The sequence below is a fragment of the Hydractinia symbiolongicarpus genome, chromosome 12 (assembly GCF_029227915.1).
Source record: "Hydractinia symbiolongicarpus strain clone_291-10 chromosome 12, HSymV2.1, whole genome shotgun sequence".
In the NCBI taxonomy this organism is placed as follows: Eukaryota; Metazoa; Cnidaria; class Hydrozoa; order Anthoathecata; family Hydractiniidae; genus Hydractinia; species Hydractinia symbiolongicarpus.
Window position 1 is genome coordinate 16,394,971 of NC_079886.1, and position 19,658 is coordinate 16,414,628.

The window sequence follows — 19,658 nt, forward strand, 5'->3', positions numbered from 1 at the left end:
GTAGATAAAACTAACTAAAACACTTAGCTAGCTATAGCCTAGCTAGCTAGCTAACTATACTAATAATAATAATAATAATAATAATAATAATAAATATTTAAAGTGGCTAGCCCAGAAAATCACAAAAACCTATAGTTAGTGAATTGTTTCCACTGGGGGCCACTAGAACAAAAAAGAAACAAAAAATGATAAACCTTAGACTGCCTCAGCTCAATCAAACATAGTAACATTTATAATCTGTGAAAATTGAAAAGAAAAAGAATAAAAAACAAAAATTAAAAAATTAAAAAGTGATCTCCATTAGAATTTGCCAAGTACATTAGAGATGGAAGTCTTAAACGAAAGCAGACTTCCATCACAGGTCACTTGGTCAGGAAGATTATTCCACACTTTTGCAGCTCTAAATGGGAAGGCTTTTTTGCCAAATTCCGTGTTGACCAAGGGAAGTGTGAACCTGTTTTTTGAAGCTCCTCTTGTTTGATGATTATGACAGTTTTTTGTCAAAAGGAATTTTGAGCGCATGTAATCAGGAGCAATGTGATTCATGGCTTTGAAAACTAATATGGCATCGTTTTTGATGAGTAAATTATTCATTGAATATTCCCTCTCTTTCCCAAGAAAGGTACGGACACATTTTAATCGTTTTTCTAGTTTTCCCAATCTACCTTGGGTGGCACAAGCCCATGCCGAGGAGCAGTAGTTGAAATATGGCATGACAAGTGCATTAATTAAAAGGTTTTTTGTGTGAGGTGTTAAACAGGATGCAATGGTTCTAATTTTAGAATATTTAATTAGTATTTTTCTATTTATGTCATTAATGTGCTTTTCCCATTGCATTTTTTGATCAAATGTTACCCCAAGATATTTAACTTTTTCGCTCCTCTTCAAAGGAATACCCATATAGTTGATAGTTTTGTTCTCAACTTTTTTTAACTGGCTGTGGTTGCCGAAAAAGATTGTTTCAGTTTTGTCCGTATTAATAGTCATTTTGTTATTATTCAGCCAGAGGTCGACTTGTGAAAGTTCTAACTCGACCTGGGAGACAAGGGTATCCAAGTTTTTATGAGACGAAATAATTATTGTATCATCCGCATATAGATGATGGTAGTTTGAATTGATGACAGATTTTAAGTCATCAATATACAAAAGAAAGAGCAGGGGCCCCAACACAGATCCCTGTGGCACCCCAAAAGCGTCTTCATGAAGCAGATCTGATCCTGTGTCGTTTACAAGAGTCAGCTGCATTCGGTCCGTTAAGTAGGACTCGAACCAGTCAAAGGCAGCATCTCTGATGCCAAAACACCATAGTTTTTTTAACAAAATTTTATGATCAACAGTGTCAAAAGCTTTTTTAAGGTCAATGAGCACAGCACAAACAAACTTATGTTGGTCGAGCTCAGTAAGAATAAAATCAGAGACATCGACTACTGCAGTTTCTGTGGAAAAGAGTTTTCGAAATCCGGACTGTCTGTCATTCAGGAAGTTGTGCTCAGAAATAAAATGAGACATTTGCTCATGCACTAACTTTTCAAAAATTTTCATAGGAATTGGCAAAATGGAGATAGGCCGATAATTAGTAGGATCTGTTTTATTGCCACTTTTAAAAATAGGCGAGACCCTTTTAGTCTTCCAACATTTAGGTACATAACCAGTAAATAAAGATTTGTTGAAAAGACTTGATAAATAAATACTTAAAACTGACGAACCTGCTTTTAGCAGTCGTGAACCAATTCCGTCCAAGCCTGTAGCTTTATTAAGTTTTAGTGATCTAATTATTTTTTCGACACTTTTGGTCTCAATACGAGCCCACCGAAAATCGTGTCCGCTAACAGGTGGATTAACATTAGTAGTGTCAGAAGAAAATTTAGAGGCTAGTTTGGCACCAACACTGACAAAAAATGAATTGAATGTGTTGGAAATTTCTTTTGGATGAGAAGTTTCTGTACCATCGTTTTGGACTACTCGTTTTATCGAGGTAGTATTGCCTGACTTATCAGGAACCAGTTTTTTTAGGGTTTTCCAAAGTTGTTTTGGCCGTTTTTGAAAGTCCTGCAAAACGTCATTATAGTACTCATTTTTGAGTCGATTTTTGAGACCTATAACCTGGTTCCTTTTTTGTTTGAAAGCTTCCCAGTCTATGATGGATTTTGTTTTTGATGCTTTCCGTTTCAAGAAGTCTCTTTCTTTGATGGCTATTATTAATTCATCAGTGACCCATGCCTCAACACGGCCAGAAAATCTATGTGTTTTGAAAGGGGTTAGATTAGTGGTTATAGCTCTCGTACTCTGTGCGGGAGACCGGGGTTCGATTCCTCTTGACGGCGATTCAGCATGGGCGAGTGAATGTTACCATAGCCCCGGGTTAACCCAAGCCATGTGAGGGAAATTGGGAAGATGGCACACTGTGTGGGCCGTTGGATGTTGCCGGGAGTTGTCTAGTAGAGCGCGGGCTCTAATTGGGTCTGCGTAGCTCAAATGAGCATTAAATACTCTAGGACTCTCCATCTACACCATGGCCCCTCCTGGAAATAATAGACAGGGTATATCCCTCGATATTTGTGAGGCTAGCCATGTAAAATATGCACATCTATCTAACCTATTTAAATAGTTTCACAAACCCTAAAGAGGTATTTCACAAACAAGAATCACATAAATATATTTTACAAAACTTTCTTGTCAACTTGAAAGAAAATCAAAAACAATATAACCCACAATAGTTTCTGAAGTACATATATTATTTTTAATAAAAAACAGAGAATATAAAAGTGAGACACGTTTCATTTTAACACTCATCTATCTATCTCTCTTGGTCACTAAAAATTAGGCAAGGTAAATTTTGTAAATACCAACCTCTCTTCCCAGAAAATTTTTTAATTTGTTCATTTTAACAAATTTCTAAAAAAACAAAATATATATACAGCTGCTGTGGTTCAAAAAACATTAAACAGGCATCAAGTTTTAAAGGATTATTGATAGCACATGCAAAATGCTAAATGTTATGGGAAGTCCACTAATGTATATACTACATGTAGTACACCAAAACACTTGACACATGCTTTTGCTAAACATAAGCCAAAATCTTCCTGCAAAGACTAGTGATATAGTGTAATAAGAAAAAAAGCTGTATTATTGATGATAAGGTAACCTTGCATGGGCAAGTACTTCCAGACTCTTGCTTGTGAATTGTATAAGACTATATGTAAATAACTTTGTGGGTAATTATAGTTCCAAAGAATCGTTCATTGTGAAATAGTTCCCACTTTCCCAGACATGGTCACCTCTTCTTCTTTTCTTCTTTTTTGGGGGAGGAGGAGAGATTATGCATATATAATAAGATGCATCCTCTGCACTCTAGCCTGCTGAAGGGGCTAGAGTGCTAAGCTTTTGTACGCTCCTGCCTCAAATCCTTTGTGAAGTTTTTATGGCAACAAGACACTTTTTTAACTTATTTATATATATAGCTATAGCTATTTATTATAAAAAGAGACAAAGTTGTTTTCAATCATTTTTTATTAAAGTTTCTGCAGCCACCATCAGTAAATACAGCATATATTAAAACACAAGTTTATACAATATACAGCAAGTTATAAATAAACTAACCAAATATGGTTAATAAAATGATTAGTTTATTTAAACTTACTGTATAAAAAGTCGTATTTTAGAGCTCTTCTTTGGATGGTACTATATACAGGTAGTATTTTGTAGTGTATATTTGTACGCACTTTTGCCCACTTTTGCGTATGTATATGTTCATCCACTATTCCTACGTAAAGTGCTTTATGGGTTGGGGTTAGGATTCTTTTTTCCGGCGTAAATATGTCATATATTACGTATGAATAGCGCTACACACTATTAATACGCACTTTACGTCATATTAAAGTGCATACAAATATACAGTTCCATATTATTTTCACTTTAATGGGAGCAATCCCATGAGTTTGTCCCTAATACCAGCTCTCCGCTGCTGGCCTGTCTGACTTTGTAGTAGAAATGCACTAGCTAGCTCCAGGGGACATTAGGTTTTGTCCTCTATTATGGCAAATTGTTCATTTGTTCGTAAACTAGCTTGCTGATTGTTAAAATAAAAAACGTAGATAAAACTAACTAAAACACTTAGCTAGCTATAGCCTAGCTAGCTAGCTAACTATACTAATAATAATAATAATAATAATAATAATAATAAATATTTAAAGTGGCTAGCCCAGAAAATCACAAAAACCTATAGTTAGTGAATTGTTTCCACTGGGGGCCACTAGAACAAAAAAGAAACAAAAAATGATAAACCTTAGACTGCCTCAGCTCAATCAAACATAGTAACATTTATAATCTGTGAAAATTGAAAAGAAAAAGAATAAAAAACAAAAATTAAAAAATTAAAAAGTGATCTCCATTAGAATTTGCCAAGTACATTAGAGATGGAAGTCTTAAACGAAAGCAGACTTCCATCACAGGTCACTTGGTCAGGAAGATTATTCCACACTTTTGCAGCTCTAAATGGGAAGGCTTTTTTGCCAAATTCCGTGTTGACCAAGGGAAGTGTGAACCTGTTTTTTGAAGCTCCTCTTGTTTGATGATTATGACAGTTTTTTGTCAAAAGGAATTTTGAGCGCATGTAATCAGGAGCAATGTGATTCATGGCTTTGAAAACTAATATGGCATCGTTTTTGATGAGTAAATTATTCATTGAATATTCCCTCTCTTTCCCAAGAAAGGTACGGACACATTTTAATCGTTTTTCTAGTTTTCCCAATCTACCTTGGGTGGCACAAGCCCATGCCGAGGAGCAGTAGTTGAAATATGGCATGACAAGTGCATTAATTAAAAGGTTTTTTGTGTGAGGTGTTAAACAGGATGCAATGGTTCTAATTTTAGAATATTTAATTAGTATTTTTCTATTTATGTCATTAATGTGCTTTTCCCATTGCATTTTTTGATCAAATGTTACCCCAAGATATTTAACTTTTTCGCTCCTCTTCAAAGGAATACCCATATAGTTGATAGTTTTGTTCTCAACTTTTTTTAACTGGCTGTGGTTGCCGAAAAAGATTGTTTCAGTTTTGTCCGTATTAATAGTCATTTTGTTATTATTCAGCCAGAGGTCGACTTGTGAAAGTTCTAACTCGACCTGGGAGACAAGGGTATCCAAGTTTTTATGAGACGAAATAATTATTGTATCATCCGCATATAGATGATGGTAGTTTGAATTGATGACAGATTTTAAGTCATCAATATACAAAAGAAAGAGCAGGGGCCCCAACACAGATCCCTGTGGCACCCCAAAAGCGTCTTCATGAAGCAGATCTGATCCTGTGTCGTTTACAAGAGTCAGCTGCATTCGGTCCGTTAAGTAGGACTCGAACCAGTCAAAGGCAGCATCTCTGATGCCAAAACACCATAGTTTTTTTAACAAAATTTTATGATCAACAGTGTCAAAAGCTTTTTTAAGGTCAATGAGCACAGCACAAACAAACTTATGTTGGTCGAGCTCAGTAAGAATAAAATCAGAGACATCGACTACTGCAGTTTCTGTGGAAAAGAGTTTTTCGAAATCCGGACTGTCTGTCATTCAGGAAGTTGTGCTCAGAAATAAAATGAGACATTTGCTCATGCACTAACTTTTCAAAAATTTTCATAGGAATTGGCAAAATGGAGATAGGCCGATAATTAGTAGGATCTGTTTTATTGCCACTTTTAAAAATAGGCGAGACCCTTTTAGTCTTCCAACATTTAGGTACATAACCAGTAAATAAAGATTTGTTGAAAAGACTTGATAAATAAATACTTAAAACTGACGAACCTGCTTTTAGCAGTCGTGAACCAATTCCGTCCAAGCCTGTAGCTTTATTAAGTTTTAGTGATCTAATTATTTTTTCGACACTTTTGGTCTCAATACGAGCCCACCGAAAATCGTGTCCGCTAACAGGTGGATTAACATTAGTAGTGTCAGAAGAAAATTTAGAGGCTAGTTTGGCACCAACACTGACAAAAAATGAATTGAATGTGTTGGAAATTTCTTTTGGGTGAGAAGTTTCTGTACCATCGTTTTGGACTACTCGTTTTATCGAGGTAGTATTGCCTGACTTATCAGGAACCAGTTTTTTTAGGGTTTTCCAAAGTTGTTTTGGCCGTTTTTGAAAGTCCTGCAAAACGTCATTATAGTACTCGTTTTTGAGTCGATTTTTGAGACCTATAACCTGGTTCCTTTTTTGTTTGAAAGCTTCCCAGTCTATGATGGATTTTGTTTTTGATGCTTTCCGTTTCAAGAAGTCTCTTTCTTTGATGGCTATTATTAATTCATCAGTGACCCATGCCTCAACACGGCCAGAAAATCTATGTGTTTTGAAAGGGGCATGTTTGTCAGCCACTGTTTTAACATTTTTATTCAGTTTCTCACATGCTTTATCAAGGTCATCATAATTATTAAAATATGACCAGTCTAAATTCCTGAGGTCCTTCAGAAAAGCCTCTTCACTGAAGTTCTTGTAGCTACGAACCTTGCATGTTTTAGGTTCAAATTTTGGCCTTTTGAATTTTCTAATCACATAAACTAAATTGTGATCACTGATGCCTAAATCCATGACACCAGTTTTAGAAATACAAGAACTGTTAGAAAGTATCAAGTCTATAAGAGTGCTACTATTTTCAGTAACACGAGTTGGCTCCGTAATATGTTGTTTTAGGAAAAGAGTGGAGCATAATTCCTTTATTTTGGAGGAAAGAGCATATTTTGAAAGCATGTTACAGTTAAAATCTCCCAAGATAAAAACTTCTTTTTCTTTTGGGAGCTTGTTAAAACACTGTTTAAAATGAGTACACAGGTTTTCGGTACTCTGCAAATCACTACCTCCAGGTGGCCTGTAAACCCCACACAGATAAATAGGTTTAGTTTTTTTCAGGCACACTTTCACCCATAGTGATTCAACATTTTCGAAGTAAAGGTGTTTCAAAAGGTGGCTATCCAAGTTTTCATTAACAAAAATTAGAACACCCCCACCTCGTCTATTCCGATCATTCCTATAACAAACATAGCCATCAATTTTAACATCATTGTCAGTGATGGTGTCATCAATTTTGGTTTCACAGATGGAGAATACATCAAGTTTTGTTTGATGTAGCAGAAGTTTAACATAGTCTAGTTTGGATGACAGACCATTAATGTTGAGAGGGGCCATTTTTAAGCCCTTCCCATTTCTGATTGCCTCAAAATCAAAGTTTTCATCAATAGTAATATTGATGTTGTCCGGAATTTCGTCACCAAATGACTCCTCATTAGCAAAGGGCAAATTACGAGAAAGACAGGGACTGCAAACGAAAAACAGTTTATCTTCAGGAGTCTTCATAAATTGTTGATATTTTTTATCAGAAATACGCTCACATTTTTTATGAGCCCATAATCCACACTTGTCACAAGAAAGTGCTTTGTGTGTTTTTGCCACAGGTTTTAAGCATGAAGAACAGGGATACTTAACAGGACCTGGGTTGAGGCAGATGTCCCCTGACAAGAGGATTAAAAAATAGAAATACTTGTGCCTGCTTGGCTTAAGTTTTGATAAAGCCATTAATTTTAATTGGAGAGTGAGCTGGCTTTCAGAAACTCTATTGCAGGCATCAAGTGAAGAGATAGAAAAGAAACTCCTATCTAAAGAAACTCCTATCTATACTGTACTGAAAAAGGACAAGAAACTGTGATATAACACGTGCAAGAAAAATGTCTAAGAAAATTTTTAAGGGAAGATTGGAAGGTTTTATACTCTTAGCATAGGGTAAGGATAATTATATCCAAAACAAAAAGGGAAAGAAAAACAAGTGTTGAGCAAAACAAGACAAGCCAAAAACAAATCAAATCAACAGAAACCAAGACTTCTTCCTCTTCTTCTATGCCCTTTCGAGTTGTAAAAACAGTGTTTTATTTATCTTAGGCGAGGCAAATGACTTTAAAGTCATTTTCTTCTGTAGACTAATCCCTTTATGTTAAAATGAACAGGGAGACGGGACGTCAGTCCGCCATTTATTTTAAGGCCTATACTACAAATTCCATGTAACAATACTCACGAAAAAATCCCCAATGATGGAGATCATAGTTTCATAGTTGTGTACTTTATATCGTTTGGTCATTAAAGCTCGGGTTGTGCGAACCCAAGCTTTAAATGGCTATAAACGGGTTTCAAGTGATTTAACAATTTGTTCTTACATACTTAACACTGTTGTATGTACGTTTCATAAGTAAAATATCAACAACAACAAAAAATGTTAGGCAAACGGAAGGCCTAAACTTAAAGGGTTACCAGTGGGGAAAACTCGATTGATTAAAAGTATACACGTGTCACATTTTAATGTTTCCGAACAAGAAAAGAACTATTGCTGGATGTGTGATTATCCTTGGAGAAAAAAAGTTTATCATGGTAAAGTTAAATAACATAGAGCAAAGGCAAATGTTTGAATAAAACGAAGCAAAATCTTCATTTATTTATTTGATTCTTTTTTAGTGGGTTTATACTAATCATAGTATGACAAAAGCTTTAACGAATAAGACCGACATTTTGAGCTATGGACTATCGGGCCTTGTATATTGATGCGTTAAAATTTGTTGCAAATTTTGCGGCTCGGGATGTAAAGCTAAAAACAATTTTTATTTGATCTTTTACTTATTTTGTTTTGTTTTTATTTCATTTTTGTTTTATTTATTTTCTTGGTTTTAAAATGCTGCTCGTTTCTCTTGAAAAGTTTAGAACAGTTATAGATATAAATTTTGATAGAAAATATCACCCGTTTAAACTAAAAAGATGAACACGTACATTTTTTAAAATGGCTGATAGGTCAAAACTGAGAGGTAAGAACGCATCAGTTTAAAAATACCTTCTTCAGTTTAAAATATTGGTGTATTTTAGGCAACATAAATGGTGCGTATCTGCATCTGCTTTATTGAAAAGCTTTTGGTAATGTGATCATCCTGAACTTGTTTTCACGTAGTTCCATTGCAACCTTATTTACACGGCTTCTTTTTCTATTTCTGATATCGGTTGGGGATGGGTAAGGGGGGGTCGTCCCGCCGGTCAATATAAAAACTAGATTTTTATAAGAATTTTGTTTATAAGAACAACGATTTGCTAAGACTTATACGACAACACCATCAGCCAACTTCATTCCGCCATCTTCAGCCAACTTGTTTGTTTGACTTCCCCGCCCCCCAGAATTAAATCGCTGATCCTGGTTTATAACATGCTTTCCCATCCATATTCCATGGAGGTATAAAAGAACTTATACCTCTATGCATATACGTTGCTTTTCTTACACGAGCAACGCCAATCAACCTACCAACGCCCCTATCAACCCTAAATTTCGCTTTTAGGGGCGCTTAAAAAAATGAAATATCGCAATGCTTCGAATAAACGGGGGCGTTTATTAAATTTTTTCCACTTCGTCTCTTTTGGAGTTTTTAAGGATACCTATAATATAAACTTTAAATATATCTAGTTCGTCGTCATCTTCGTCAATAATATTGAAGTCAGACGAAGCATCAGCCACATCTTCTTCTGTTATCTCGAATTCGCGATAACAGAAGAAGATGTGGCTGATACAACTAACCACAATCTCCTAATTTGATACATCGGTAAAATAAATGAAAAATCGAATGTTGAATTGCCCTGATAAGATGAATTTCTCTGATAAGATATCTTATCAGGGAGATTTAACATTTGATTTTTCATTTATTTTACCGATGTATCAAATATGGGAGATTGTGTTTAGTTGTATTTATAAAATTTCTATATTATAATAGCCTTATTAAAATTACCCTTTAATAAAAAGAGCAAAACAGTAACAGTTATTGATTTTTTCATATACTTTTACTATCGCCTTGAATAAACGCCCCCGAGGGAGGGGCGTCTGTTCGTGGGGAGCGTCTATTAGAAGGACAACCTTGTCTCCAGGGTCTTGTGGCCCCTAAGCCTTTCCTGGAAACGAGGTTGTTAGAGAGGGGCTTTATTTTTAAAATGACTGATAAGGGGGGCGTATATTTGAGGGGGCGTTTAATAGAGGGGGGACTTTCATTTGAAGCATTACGGTAGTGTACAATCTCTTAATATTTATCTTTACTGAGACTCATACACAAAAAAAAACAGTTGAGGCACACACACACACACAAAAAGGGAAGTGTCCAAAACGGAAGTTGTATTGTGTTCCTTCTGTATTGTTCCAACCCCGTCCTCAGAACTCTTTTTCAATTTTGGTTGGTATTACACAATCCCAGCACACTGTTTGCGGATGAGGCTAAATACAAATGACCAGTTCATGACTGTCTGCAAGCGTCTGAAAAGATATGACCTTCTTAGGATTTATAAAGCATTGCCGTCGATGTTGAAAATAAATAGCTGTTTTCACAAGTGTTATCTTTATCTGTGTTTAAATTTCTCAGTTTTCGGCATGATTGAGTAGTTTAACAAAAATGTGTAAGATCTATAAATAAAACCATACTTCAGAATTTAGTTTTTTGAAGTTAAAATATTCGCTGCTCAATGACTTCGTCAAATAAATATTTTAAATTCACAACCCAACGTGCGGCGTCACTAAGTCATATTCGCAAAAACTAGAGTTTTCTCAAAAACTAGAGTTTTGCATTGGCGCATTTCTTGTTTCAAAAACAATGTTGCTTTTTGTAACTTTTTTACTCCTACGTGCGATATCCATTGATTGCAGTAAAGCTCTAACTGGACTTATTTTGTACCATCGCAGCGTGCCAGCCAGACTACCAGCCGAATCGTGCTTGTATATGCTCTACTTTAGTGAACACGATGGATCCAACATAACATTAAAACAAATTATTACAAATCCTATAAGAGAGAAGCATACTAGTTACTTGTTTAATCTTCGTGATGAGCCGGTTGATTATCAAGCCATACAGATAAATCTTAACGTTGGTTGGTGCTCTGATGACGGAGGAACCAGATTTCTTGATTTTACTTCAGGACCTCTTGAAAAAGGCAGTTTTACGCCATCCCGAACAAGTGGTTCTTCTGATGTATATGGACCAGCTATTCTTCTACACCCAGGTTACATATTTTACAATTTTTATTCTTACCTGGCATAACCTGTCCATAATAACGCCCTTAGCAACAAATTTTTTTACTTTGAGCAGAAAATATTTGTCACAACGTACTAGACACGTGACTAAAAATGTCTGTGTGAATGGATTTGGTTAAGAATATAAGCAACATCATGTACAACAGGACGTATGTAACAACATAGCAGCACTTATTCTGAAAATTACGAGGACTTAAGGCTTACTAAGGCAAAAATCCTTTAACAAGACTTGCTGTCAGTTTCAAACATGTGTGCTTGGAACGTTTTCTTGACAAGAAAAGCTTCATAAGAAAACTTTAGTAACCAATAACAAGAAGTATTAGTCGAAAATATTTAACGTTTTGCCATTAGCCAAAGGAAAAAATATTGTTTTCGCTTTTATAGAGTTTTGTGTGATGTGTATGTGTGGTATGTATCTGTGTTCCAAATCGATCAACCGAAAAGGGGAAAGAGTTTCAAATCAATTTATTAAATCAGCAAATATTTGATCGACCATTTTTGCCTTGGTTCTTAATGCGTTAGTTTTGCAGCGTTAAATGTCAGTATAACATGTTTTGTAAAAATTTGGCTGCGCATGTTTCGGACGTAGCGCTGTAATATAAAGTTTTAGGCAGAATATATAACTTTAAGAGTAAGATGTATATTTTTAGTGCAAGATTCTATTGATGAAGAAAGAAAAGAAAAACCAAAAGACAAACGAATCGGAGGGCGTATCGTATACGACGACAGCGTGCCTAAATATATTCCACCTGACTCGTGTTTGTTTTTGGAATACTTTGCAAAACACACCGGAAGAAACACCACTTTAGCGCAGATAATTCACAATCCTTCAAAAGAACATGATGGGAAGTATTTTTTCACCGTTCCGAATATGGAAGCAGAGTATGAGGCGATCAGAATTAACTTGAATATCGGTTGGTGTTCTAAGGATGGTTCTACTCACAAAGGCGACTTCACATCTGGTTCATTTTACAGAAATAAAATGGAACCAACAAAAAATTTACGAAGATTTGGCCCGACCGTGAACATAGCTCCAGGTATGTATATTTTGCTTTTTGATTGTTGCATTTTTTCTGTGAATGATAAAGTTATCGTGTTTAAAGTTTTTTCCAAAAGCAGGAGTGCTTACCAGCATTTCTTTCTTTTTCGTCTCAGAGTGGACTTAATACTAAAAGTGCAAAATTAAAACAATAAAGCGATTTTGAATTCAATGGACAAACTTTTCCGTTGCACAAAATTAAGATGAATAAATCTGAAATGTCTATGCATACAAGGATTTACCCGGTTAGCCTCGTCCTCAGGGCTTAAGCATGGGCGGCTTTTATAGAATATATAGGCACCGTTGGTAATTGTGGTCAACTGTTTAAATTGCATATTCTGTATCTATCATTGATGTACAAGGCACTAGTATTGTCATGCGCATGCGCTTAATTTACTTAAAGAAGATGATTTTTCTTTTATTGCAGTGACCCGTAAAAGACCTTCAACAGAATCGACATCCTCAGGCGAACCTTCTACTACGGAGTCGACAACAACCGTCGACGAGTCAAAATACACGGATGAGGTTTCCACGACGGATTCTACAATGGGTTTTGAAGTTTCCACGACGGACTCAATACCAACTAGCGAAGACCTAACTGACAACTTCTTCACAACAAGATCGACAACTACGGAGAAAGATTCTACAACTGAGTCGACATATAATAACGACGCTTCAACAACCGAATCGACATTCAATAACGACGTTTTGACAACAGAATCAATACCACTTGACGAAGTTTCCACAACAAAATCGACATTTAATGATAACGTTCCAACAACTGAATCGACATTCAATGACGACGTTTCCACAACAGAATCGACATATAATGACGACGTTTCCACAACAGAATCGACATACTTTGACGACGTTTCGACAACGGAATCGACATTCAATGACGACGTTTCCACAACAGAATCAACATTCAATGACGACGTTTCCACAACAGAATCAACATTCAGTGACGACGTTTCCACAACAGAATCGACAAACTATGACGACGTTTCGACAACGGATTCGACATTCAATGACGACGTTTCCACAACAAAATCAACATTCAATGACAACGGTTCGACAACGAAATCGACATTTAATGATGACGTTTTCACAACAGAATCGACATACAATAACGATGTTTCGACAACAGATTCGACATTCAACGACGTTGTTTCCACAACAGAGTCGACATTCAATGACGATGTTTCGACAACGGAATCGACATTCAATGACGACGTTTCCACAACAGAATCAACATTCAGTGACGACGTTTCGACAACAGATTCGACATTCAATGACGTTGTTTCCACAACAGAATCAACATTCAGTGACGACGTTTCCACAACAGAATCAACATTCAGTGACGACGTTTCCACAACAGAATCAACATTCAGTGACGACGTTTCTACAACAGAATTGACATTTTATGACGACGTTTCGACAACGAAATCGACATTTAATGACGACGTTTTCACAACAGAATCGACATTCAGTGTCGACGTTTCCACAACAGAATCGACATACAATAACGACGTTTCGACAACGGAATCGACATACAATGACGAAGTTTCCACAACAGAATCGACACTTAATGTCGACGTTTCGACAACGGAATCGACTTGCAATGACGACATTTCCACAACAAAATCGACATACAATGATGATATTTCAACAACAGAATCGACATTCACTGGTGATGTTTTAACAGCGGAATCTGCACCAACTAAGAACATTTCGCCGACAAAGTCGATAATGCTGGAAAAAAAAGTTTCCACAACAACGTCCAAAGTAAGAAAAGTGTCTAGTACTCACCGAGGGTCCTTAACAATGACAAGCGAGCCGTCGTATGGTACAGATTTTAAGGAAGTGAAGCCCACTACTTCCAAAGTGATTGTACCCACCAATAAACCACCAAATTACATGCAACACAGTAGGCGAACTACACCTTCCAAAACCTCTCTCATTTTTAACATTGAGCTGGAATGTCCAAGCGCTTGTCCTATTGAATGCTGTGCTGATGCGAGCAGAGTGAAAATGAAAGTATCACTATCAAAAAGCGATTTAGACAGACGCCATCTAATAGATAGATGTTCCACAGGATGCATCAGGGCCGTCAGAAGATCAGCAAATAAGAAAAAGAAGAAAAGTTACATACGGAGAAAATATTGGTTCAATCGTCAGCGTTGAAACACAGCGAAAGTGCAGAAAATGACAAACATGTGATTTAAATTTTATATAACTTTTTTATATCAACTTGATTATTTACCAATCACGTGTATAACAAAGTGTTTTTAAAGATTTTATTCAACACCCTAGTAATGTTATTAAGGAAAGTATTTAAGAGGTAAAGTTCGCCCAAGTGCTCGCTACATTTGACTCCCACCACTTATTTTTGTTTTCTTAACCCCAAGTGAATTTAAAACTCGTCCAGCCAACTGTAACTAACTATGTTACATATCTGCCAGTAGGACCTATAGCATCGGCTTCTCTTGCTTGTAAATCAAGTACGTTATTTGACTTTTAGAACGAAGAAAAATCTCAGGAACTATTGCTGCTTTTTGTCCCTATGATATGTCCTTTTCCTTTGTTTTTTTCATTTACACATCCCAGACTGATTGCTGCTTTCAAATTGCTTTGTTTTATAAAGCATTTATGCTTCGCGTTGCTTATAAGTTGTTGCTTACATGAAAAAAGAGTGAAGTAAGAAACCCCTCTTCTCACAATATGCCTAAATTATACCTAGAGATATTATTTTAGGGAAATCATTTAGCCGCTATTTTCTTTATTCGTAATTGTAAACCGTTCGTTACTTTAATTCAATTTCATCATTGTAACCCATCTATGTGCTAGCAAAAATGTGCATTGTCCTCTGCTGGCATGGTATGAAATATGGCGCTAACTATTAGCTCGTAACTCATTTACAGCAAAATTCTGTCGCATGGTGGATGGACACAATCACAATTATTTCCAAAGTTTTTAAATTTTAAATTTTTTTCTAACAAACACTTTTCTCGTGCCGAAGTTTTTTTAAAAAACATTTTATAATAGATTTTTTGGTTCGTTATGTTATCATCGTAAAATGGTAAGTAAACTATTACCCTAGATAAAGCATGTATGAAAATGGAAATAAAAAAATAGAAAAAAATTCAATTTTTTTTATTTTTGTGCTCTTCATTATCAACACTCTGATTTCAATAAATCATGTTGTGTTTGTTCTTCAAACTATAGTACCAGTTGACTGTAATTTAATATCACGAGTTATAGAAAAGAAGTTAATTCATATGGTACTGCGTGGTTGATTTTTTGCACTATAAATTGACGTTATTTATAGTAGAATCTCAAATACGCCAATAATATTGAGTTTAGAGAATGTCAACTTTATATGCAATGTTGGTCAAACGAAGTTGGTCACATTTATATGCCGCTTTTTCGATTGTCACCGTCAACTTGGCTGATTTCGATGCGTGCTAAACGCAATAGTAGACTAAAGAGTCGGTTCTCAACATTTAAATTAAGTTAACCCTAAGTTTTTGTCTCATTTTTTTATTATGCTGATGCAAATATTATTTTAGACATGGCTGCAGAATTAACAGTTACCATGAAAGTTACTGCAATTTTAATGTTATTTATTACGACTCAATCATTTCCCAAACCAACTCCGGAAAGTATTGACGGTGAAATACTTTATCCACCCACGTTTATCGAAATCATTCCAGAAAGTTCTTGTTTAATTGTACGGCTTTTGGACATATCTTTGAAAGACGTACCTGCTGTTGTCATTGCGTCTAAAGTGTACCGTCAACCATCCAAACATACTACCAAAAAATATTCTATTCAGATATCGGACCAATTGTTGTCTTCTTCAAAGCAATATGCAGTTGACGCAGTCGTTAATCTTGGTTGCTGCTCACAATCATCTGCAGTTGTTATAAAACAAGACGACTATAAATCGGAAGGAAAAATTCTCACAACAGAAATGGTGCAGAATGCTGTACATGGTGTCATTAGAGGACCATCGCTAACTTTGCAAAGAGCAGAGGGTAAGAGGAATCTACCTTATTGTGGGAAAGTGGCTAATTTTAAGGATCGCTGACTAACGCTTCTCCCAGCTAAAAGTCTTCCTCCTACTGACTTATTCTGTGACTAACATTTTTATCCTACTAACCTTAACCCAACTACAAATCTAACGCAAGCTTTTTTACCATTTTATTTTTCATTTGAATGTTTAAATTTTGTTCCCACTGAAGTCAAATTAACTAGTTTCATAATAACTTATGAATTTAGTGATAAAAGGAGAGGGAAAGGTGAGAAGGTAGAAGATACAAAGCCATGATTTCTTTCGAAATAACCAGACATATTATCTTTTTTTACCTGATACCCAACACATTAGTCGGGAGAAAGGGATTACTGAAATTTTTCTCGACTACACGCTAGCCTAAACCCTGGTTTCTTTTTCTTAAATATGTTAAAAAAAATTTGTAACCAGTGAGTCTTCATCAAATTTTTTATATAAATTTGCACTCTAGGAACGTCTTTACCTGCACCAGATCCAGTTCAATCTAATTGCAATTCCGATGGATTCATAACAGATTGTGACGCTAACTATGGTAGTGTTCCAACGGTGGGATGTGCTTCCCCAGCATGTGCGCCACAGAACTGCTTATCAAGTGAGTGTGTGCCGCCAACTCCGCCGTTGGAAGTGCTTCCTTCACCATCAATACAATCAGAGATATCTGGCATTTCTGCAACTTTTCCTGCACGTTTTCTATCCAGATTAAATATCAACCCGACATCAGTTCACGGAATTTTAAAAACAGATGTTCCATAAACTAATTATGTTAACAGTGCACTTAATTCGAAGACTAGATACCCCTAGCAAATTACTTAGTCCCTTGGACGATTTCTTCTCGGCATGTAAAACGTCCGCCGAATTTTGTCACAGAATATCTAATTTTCCGAATGCAAATTCTTTAAAAATGTTTTTGATGTTTTATAAACTCCATAATCTCTTTTTGTTGGCTTCACGCAGTTTCGAACCTTGTTGATTCAAAAATGACGAAATTTAATACCTAACTTTAAAAATATTAACAATGATAGAGAAATAGACCATTAATGTGAACATTCTGTAAATGCATGGATAACGCATTTATAGAATGTTCACATTTATGAACAATCGGGTTTATTGTTATAAAAACAATTCTAAGTTAATTTATTGAATTCCTTTGAAATTGAATTGAATAGAGTAAACGCGCATAATACAATAGATCTGTTGACGTTGTTTATCTTTCTCCTTTTAGTATTTCTATGGTAAATGGTATACTTCTGAAAATATAATCTTGATACAATAACGATATTTTTAAGCTTTTTTAAGAAAACTAATAGTCTCGGTAACCCACCTTTTTGTAGGGATTTTTATGGTCCTTACTAAATCTACTGGGGAGTTTTTTAAAAGTTTACGCCACACCATAAATAATTTCAACATTCACTAGTATAAATACAAATTTGTTCGTTGCATTATACAATTCGTTTGATTTCTGTTGCGTGAGTTTCCTCATGCATGTGTTTTTTATATCCGAGGCCAAATGTAGGAATATAGTCAGTTAAAAATGCAAAACGAGTTAAGAACATTTAAGGTTTATAATGAGTTTATGTTGATAAGAAATCAATAAAATGTGTTTTTAAGAAAGTTGTAAAGGCATCTGGAGTTATTCCTATTAACATCATCTTCTCATCCTGACAAAAGGAAAATTATAAATTAATCTTTTGTAAGGAATCTTGGAAGCAGCAGCTGCTTTTCTTATAATTTATAATACACCTCAATGCACGCATGCGCATAATCACTCACACACAGTTAGAATAAAGAATTTTTTAAATTAAAAAAGTCATAACGCGCAATCAAATGTGCGCATGCGTGTAACATGCGCCAATATTGTAAATATAACTTTGGGGTAGCTATATTTTTAATGTTGGCGCATCATACACCTCTGTAAATTGTTTGTCCCATGTTCTGTCGACACCAATATAGTCGGCTAATCCTTAGCACAACACATATTTTTTGTTGTTTTGTCCAGTGTTCTAATATCTCGTCGCCATTTTAATTGTATCTTCCAGCTCACTAGCTTCCCCAAGAAAGATAATACAAAAGTAAATTTTACACCGTCGCTTTTCTCAACCAATAAAACGCGCTCTATCGTGGCTTGTTTATCAGAATTGATAAAACATAAATATCTGATAAGAAAAAAACAGTGCATGAAAATGAATTCAATCACCTCAATTATTCAGTTTCAGTTCCATGTAATATGTTTGATCGACCTAGTCCCTCAGGCTTGTTATTTTTTTATATTTGGACGGTAAAGGTTGTTCCATCGTTGTTCCAAACCAAAGAGCCTCAGGACCGTGCTAAACTTTATTCCCTACAACACGCTTTTTTCAATTTTTGCGCATTAGGGGTGGTCCATGAAGGACGTCTACACCATGGGGAAGGCGGCAGGGTGGTTAGCTAAAATGGAGACAAAGTGGGAGAGGGTATTTAGCTGCAAGCGGACATCATTTAAAGAAAATTTCCTGCGGGAAAAATTGTGCGGACGTCGATTTGCCCCGCGATTGTTATGGTTAGCTCTGTTAAATTGCTTCCGGTGTATTTCATGCAAACTCACCTAAAAGTTTTTACGCCCTGTTGCAGGTAGCTCCATGAATAGTGTATCTTTCTTTGCACCAACTGTAATGAAATCTTAATAGATCTCACAGGTTTAGCAAGACTATTACAGTAATCCAAGAACATATTTTAAAAAACTAATTTGATTTTTGGGCGCAAGTGATTCCTGTAGAGAGGATTTTCAATAAATATGTGGTGGAAATTCTACAAGTTTGTCATAATTCTTTAACTTAGTGTGCTTCTATGAAACGTTATGCCTGGTTAAAATACAATTAAAAAGTTTGTGAAGAAATGTTAAATGCAGGTGCTGTAGCTTTCAATTGTGGAATTTCCTTTTCATACAGAAAGAGACTTTTGTAGCTACACGTCTTTAGCTCAATGAAGCATGAAAAGAAACAATGGTGTAAGAACTTCAAAGGTGTAAAAATTGCCAGCAAAAAAAAATTTTTTTTTTTCCTAAATACAAAGAAAAAGAAAATGAATCCGCTTATCTTTTTGTTGCCTTTGTTTGTTGGCATCCATGCTTCGATTAATCTTCATGGAAAAAAAGTGGAAGGAAGAATATTATATCCAAAGACTTTTCCTGAATATGTTCCAAGTGGCTCCTGTTTGCATGTTTCCTTATTAGATGTCTCAGTACAAGACGTGGCAGCTCCAGCCATTGCACACAGAGTGTATTACACAGTAACAAAACACTCGACGAAAAAATACACCTTGCATTTCCCCAGAAATGATTTTCCTGACTCCACAGTATTCAGTGTTGGTGCGGTATTGAATATTGGTCATTGCTCATCATCGTCAGGTCCTACCGTAGGCAAACATGATTACATATCAGATACGCAGAATACTATTTCCCGAGAAAGTATTGACGAAAGTACTGGAAACAAA